This window comes from Monodon monoceros, unplaced genomic scaffold (genome assembly GCF_005190385.1).
Source record: "Monodon monoceros isolate NGI ecotype Baffin Bay Population unplaced genomic scaffold, NGI_Narwhal_1 Super_Scaffold_10, whole genome shotgun sequence".
Taxonomy (NCBI): domain Eukaryota; kingdom Metazoa; phylum Chordata; class Mammalia; order Artiodactyla; family Monodontidae; genus Monodon; species Monodon monoceros.
In genome coordinates, this window is record NW_021703766.1 from 13,552,546 (window position 1) to 13,559,011 (window position 6,466).

At 40.1% G+C, this 6,466-nt stretch overlaps 1 pseudogene; it reads right to left on the reverse strand.

Moving 5' to 3' along the window:
* Positions 1-2,503: 2,503 nt before the first annotated feature.
* On the reverse strand, positions 2,504-4,129 carry LOC114885549 (annotated as a pseudogene).
* Positions 4,130-6,466: the final 2,337 nt, after the last annotated feature.

The window sequence follows — 6,466 nt, forward strand, 5'->3', positions numbered from 1 at the left end:
ATTGATGAACCTACATTGACACATCATTATCACTCAAAGTCCATAGTTTACAGTTTGTGTCCACTCTTTTTTTTTTTTTAAGTTATTTTTGATGTGGACCGTTTTTAAAGTCTTTATTGAATTTGTTACAATATTGTTCTATTTTATGTTTTGGTTTTTTGGCCAGGAGGCATGTGGGATCTTAGCTTCCTGACCAGGGATCAAATCCACACCCCCTGCATTGGAAGGTGAAGTCTTAACCGTTGTACTGCCTGGGAAGTCCTGGTGTTCACTCTTGGCGTTTTGTATTTCATGGGTTTTGACACAAGGAATGACATGTATTCACCATTTTAGTATCATACAGAATAGTTTCACGGCCCTAAAAATCCTCTGTGCTCTGTTGATTCATCCCTCTCACCCCATCCCCCAACCTCTGGCAACTTCTGATCTTTTTATTGTCTTCGTAGTTTTACCTCTGCAGAATATCATATGGTTGAAATCATATAGTATGTAGCCTTTTCACATTGGTTTCTTTCACTTAGTAATATGCATTTAAGGTTTCAACATGAGCTGTCATGCTATGAAAAGACATTTCGTTTAAGCCTTGAATAAAATTTCATTGTATTGATGTACCACAATTCATCTGTCCACCTGCTGAAGAGCATCTTGCTTGCTTCCAAGTTTTGGCAATTGTGAATCAAGCTGCTATGAGCATCCATGTGCAAGCTTTGTGTGGATGTGAGTTTTCAGTTTCTTTGGGTAAATATCAAGGAGCACAATTGCTGGGTCTTATGGTACGAGTATTTTAGTTTTGTAAAAAGAAAAACTGCCAAAGTATCTTCCAAAGTTGCTGTGCCATTTTGCATTTCTACCAGCAACGAATGAAAGTTCTTCTTGCTCCACATGTACACCAGCATTTGGTATTATTAATGTTTTGGATTTTTGGCATTCTTACAGGTATATAGTGATTTCTAATTGTTTTCATTTGCAATTCCCTAATGCATTATCATGTTAAGCATCTTCTCATATGCTTTTATTCCATCTGTTTTCTTTGGTGAGATATCTGTTAAGATCTTTTGCCTGTCTATTAATGGGTTCCTTTTTTTATTGTTGAGTTTTAAGAGTTATGTTCAACAACTGTCTCTGGTTGGTTTTGATAGATTGTCTTGGGGGGAGACCACTTTTTGTACTAGTGAGCTCTGAGTAAGTTCAATAATGACAGCCTTACATGTGAAGTCTTTCATGTCCAATAATGACCCTTCTCTGGGAACTCCAACTTCTTGGACTGCCAGACTTGGTTGTGGCTGTTGTTTTTCAAGATTCCTGTGTACCTGGGGATGGGCAGATGAGCGCAGGGAAATTAAAATGCCACAAAGCTCATTGTTTTTTACTGAGATTCAGCTCTTTTCCTTGAATAATCATTCCCTAGATGGCTGCCAGTCTTTGGTTAATTTCTAGCATTTTGAGAAAGTTGATTTTGACAGTTTTTGCTAGTGTTCCCATTGCTTTTATGGAGGAAAGTGTTTTCAGAGCTTTTTACTCTGAGATTTTCAATGATGTCCATTGTCCTTTTGTGAGCAGTAACCTAAATTTGTAAGGTAGTGTTGTGAGAACTGGAAGAAATTCCTTGCCTGTAGAACAGGAGGACAAGAGCTCAATTAAATGACCAGGGAAAGTAATATATGCACATCATGTCACATCATGTCAGTTTATAATATATTTTATAGGTGCTGGATCTAGATGAGTCAAATTTTACTCGGTGAAGAGTGAGTAGTTAAATCTCATCACCATATAACATGTAATGGTTTGTATCCTTTAAAATGAAATGAGGAATTACAATTTTTTTTGCAGGGGGGTCACAACATAAAATGTATTTCCTTTTGCAAGTCAGGGTGAAAAAAGTTTAAAAGACACTATTCTAGGACAGTGTTTTCCAAACTTCCCTTTAGCCTGGAATCATAAGAATCTAACTTGGGGGCCTAAAATAGGTAAGGTAGAAGCTGAAGACTCTGGTCCCATGTGATCCTCTCCTAACACCCCCTCCCCAGGGGTCACGGGCCCCAGGCCTGGGAGTCTGCAAGGTCAGGGTTCACAGTCAAATTTCAGCACAGGTGCACCAACAGGGGTGCAGAGGGACAGCCTGTGCAAGAGTTGAGTGTTCATGTTGTGGATAAATCATTTTTTGGTTAAATTAAGGTGCCCTTTAAGGCAGGCCCCAAACACTCCTGCCTGGCACAGCTAGACAGGCCAGCCCAGCACCCCCGCCAGCAGCCACTTCATGGCCTGATGTGTGTACTATTCCACAGTGACACCAGCACTTGTGGCCTCAGCTATGAGCTCTCACCTCCAAAACCTTGTTCCCAGCGAGAATTCAGCAGTGTCAGAACAGTCTCAGGGTTTGGGACAGAAGCAACAAACGCCGAGAGTCCCAAAGGCTTGCTCCCAAGATTTGTCTACAGTGCAGACAAATCGGCTTTATTTAAGGGACTGAGCCTTGTTTCAGATGACGTTCGGACTTTACCTTCTAGAAGTAAGCCTTTTGTCTCCAATCAATTAGGTAGATGTTTGGAGTTAAGTTGTTTTTCTTGAAATGAGCAAATAATTTTGTTGTTTACTTTTAAAATTTTTTTTTTTTTTGCGGTACGCGGGCCTCTCACTGTTGTGGCCTCTCTCGTTGCGGAGCATAGGCTCCAGACGTGCAGGCTTAGCAGCCATGGCTCACGGGCCCAGCCGCTCTGCGGCATGTGGGATCTTCCCAGACCGGGGCACGAACCCGTGTCCCCTGCATCGGCAGGCGGACTCTCAACCACTAAGTCACCAGGGAAGCCCATGAGCAAGTAATTTTGGCAAATTTTCTTCAACAAATACCTCAAACGCAGCAGAATAAGTCAACATAAGGCCGTGGTCCACCTGGAAAAAAGCCATTTGACAGGGTTTATTCAAAAGATTGGAAAAAGCAATGAAGGCATCTACAGTAAGTTCAAGATCAACACGGCTGCTATGAAGGCCATTCCCTGAACATAACCCACATCCGGTCGGTAACAAGTGTAAGCTTCCAAAATGCTGTGCAACATGTTGTGATACGGGCCACCTTGCTGGAAAATGCAGAGATTAGGGAATGTTCTGGAAATGTCTAGTTTAATAAACTCCAGACTGGCTTCTCTGTCTGCTGCTGAAAAACCAGCATCTTCATTCTCCACTTCAGAGCCTCCCATACTAAAGGACCACCCCTGCTCCTTGGCTTGGGCAAGACAGATGTCAGAGAGCTCCTGGGTGATGTTTAACTCATTGCCAATGGCTAAGCTCCAGACTTTGCCTCTCACACTGGGAGGGATTCCCTGCCACCATAAATCTCTAACTTTTCCTAGAGTACCGCATTGTTTCCCGGTTAGGAAATCTCATTATTCCAAGTGAGGACGGCATTTCCAATACTTTCTTCTAATCTGCATCTTTCTTCCAGCTGCTTTTTCCTTCTCTGGGCTTCTTTCAACTCTCATTTTTTGGCCGGAACCACCATTTCTTCATACTGTTGCCTGTGTTACTGAGCTTCTTCAGCTGGCTTTGCTGAGAGATTTGCTGGTCTGTCTTCCAGGATGAGTGTGGTGGTGGAGAGAGGCTCAAAGTCAATATTCTTCCTCACATTCTGCTTTGGTGAGGGTGGCCTGCTAGGTCGTCCAGGCTTGTTTTCATATTCCAAGAATGCCGAGGGGCTCAGAGGCGTGCGGCTGGCGGCTCCAGGCCCGAGTCAGCGAGCGAGTGGGGCTCCATGGCGGGACCTTGGGCTTGGCTCTGGTGGCCGGGTGGGGCGAGGAATTACTATTTAAATCATAATCTAATATTCTCTTCCACCTGAAACTTTTTGTCATCTGAAATATCTCTTGATAGAAAAGGTATGTATCTTGTTTCTTTCTTTTCCCTGAATATAAATAGTGTTATATTTAAGATTACAATCAGGTTTTCATCTGAATTTCCTGAATGTATAGCAGGGACTTCTGATTCTTTATTACTAGATATTTTTTTTCTCCCTAGTTGTTGCTGCTTATGGAGTATTATGGGGAGAGAAGAGGGGAGGATTGATTTGTGAAAGATAGGTTGTCTTGGCTAGACAAGTCATGTGTAGGTCAAGTTGTTTGAGGGTGACCTGCTAATGTTGTAGAAAGATTTCATTGTAGTTTTATATTTTATTGAATTTAATTATACACACAGGGCAAATGAAAGGTGTAATGCAGTTGGTTTTGTGGTGTTTCATTCAATGTGATGGACATTTTGTAAGTACACTGAAAATACTGGGGAGAGGATTTTAAATCTGTCTACTTTTGAGCATTATGAATTTTACACAGAACTACAGTATAGTTAATCGTTTAAAATTCTAGATTTGTTTTGCTCTATTGAATTTGATTGAGTTATATTTGAGATTTAAAAGTTAGAATGGAGCTTCCCTGGTGGCGCAGTGGTTAAGAATCCGCCTGCAAATGCAGGGGACACGGGTTCGAGTCCTGGCCCGGTAAGATCCTATATGCCACAGAGCGTGTATATATATATATGTATATATATATATAATATATATATAATCTCCAGATCATTTTCAGGGATTTCCCTGGCATTCCAGTGGTTAAGAATCCATGCTTCCAATGCAGGGGGCATGCCCTGGTTGGGAAACTAAGATCCCACATGCCACCATATTTGCAAACGAAGCAACTGACAAGGGCTTAATTTCCAAAATATACAAACAGCTCATACAGCTCAATAACAAAAAAACAAACAACCCAATCGAAAAATGGGCAGAAGACCTAAACAGACATTTCTCCAAAGAATACATACAGATGGCCAACAGGCATATGAAAAATGCTCAACATTGCTAATTATTAGAAAATGCAAATCAGAACTACAGTAAGGAGTCTATCACCTCACACCTGCCAGAATGGCCATCATCAAAAAATCTACAAAGAATGAATGCTGGAGAGGGTGTAGGGAAAAGGGAACCCTCCTACACTGTTGGTGGGAATGTTAATTGGTGAAGCCACTATGGAGAACAGTATGGAAGTTCCTTGAAAAACTAAAAATAGAGCTACCATATGATCCAGCAATCCCACTCCTGGGGCATATATCCGGAGAAAACCATACTTAGAAAAGATACATGCACCGCAGTATTCATTGCAGTACTATTTACAATAGCCAATACATGGAAGCAACCTAAGTATCCATCAACAGATGAATGGATAAGGAAGATGTGGTATATATGTACAATGGAATATTACTCAGCCATAAAAACACGAAATAATGCCATTTACAGCAACATGGATGGATGTAAAGATATCACACTAGCATGAAGTGAGTCAGAGACAAATAGCATATGATATCACTTATATGTGGAATCTTAAAAAGTGATACAAATGAGCTTATTTACAAAAGAGAAACAGACTCACAGACAGAAAACAAACTTATGGTTATCAAGTGGGAAAGCGGGAAGAGGGATAAATTAGGAGTTCGGGATTAACAGATACATGCTGCTATATATAAAACAGATGAACAAGGACCTACTGTAGAGTAAGGGAACTATATTCAATGTCTTATAACAACCTATAATGGAAAAGAATCTGAAAAAGTATATATATATATATATATAAAGTATATATATGTAAAGAATATTTATATGTAAAGAATATATATATGTAAAGAATATATATGTAAAGAATATATATATGTAAAGAATATATATATATATATATAGACTATATATATAACTGAATCACTTTGCTGTGAAACTAACACAATATTGTATATCGACTATACTTCAATTAAAAAAAGACCTGTAGTGGGCTTCCCTGGTCGCACAGTGGTTGAGAGTCTGCCTGCTGATGCGGGAAACGGGTTTGTGCCCCGGTCCGGGAGGATCCCACATGCCGCGGAGCGGCTGGGCCCGTGAGCCATGGCCGCTGAGCCTGCGCGTCCGGAGCCTGTGCTCCGCAACGGGAGAGGCCACAGCAGTGAGAGGCCCGCGTACCGCAAAAAAAAAAAAACAAAAAAAAAAAAACAAAAAAAAAAACCTGTAGTACCAAGAAACCAAGAAAGAAATTTTTTTCAGCTACTGTATATTTACTTCATATAAATGTCTTGTGAACATTTCACATCATGAGTTTAAATTTTCTGTTCTGTGGATTTATTTTTACACTTTAAAAATTATTTTAAACATATTAAACATGGTTACTATATAATCTGTGTTTGATAATTCCAAAAAATGAACTCGTAGGTTTGTTTTTGCTAGTTTCTTCCATAATGCATAGTTTCTTCCACCAGATAACATTTGTGTTCATTGCAATCTGGCTTTTTTCAGTGTGATTAGTCGCATACAACTAAAAAAAAAATTTTTTTATTGGAGTATAATTGCTTTACAATGTTGTGTTAGTTTCTGCTGTACAATGCAGTGAATCAGCTATATGTATACCTATATTCCTTCCCTCTTTGACCTCCCTCTTCCCACCCCATC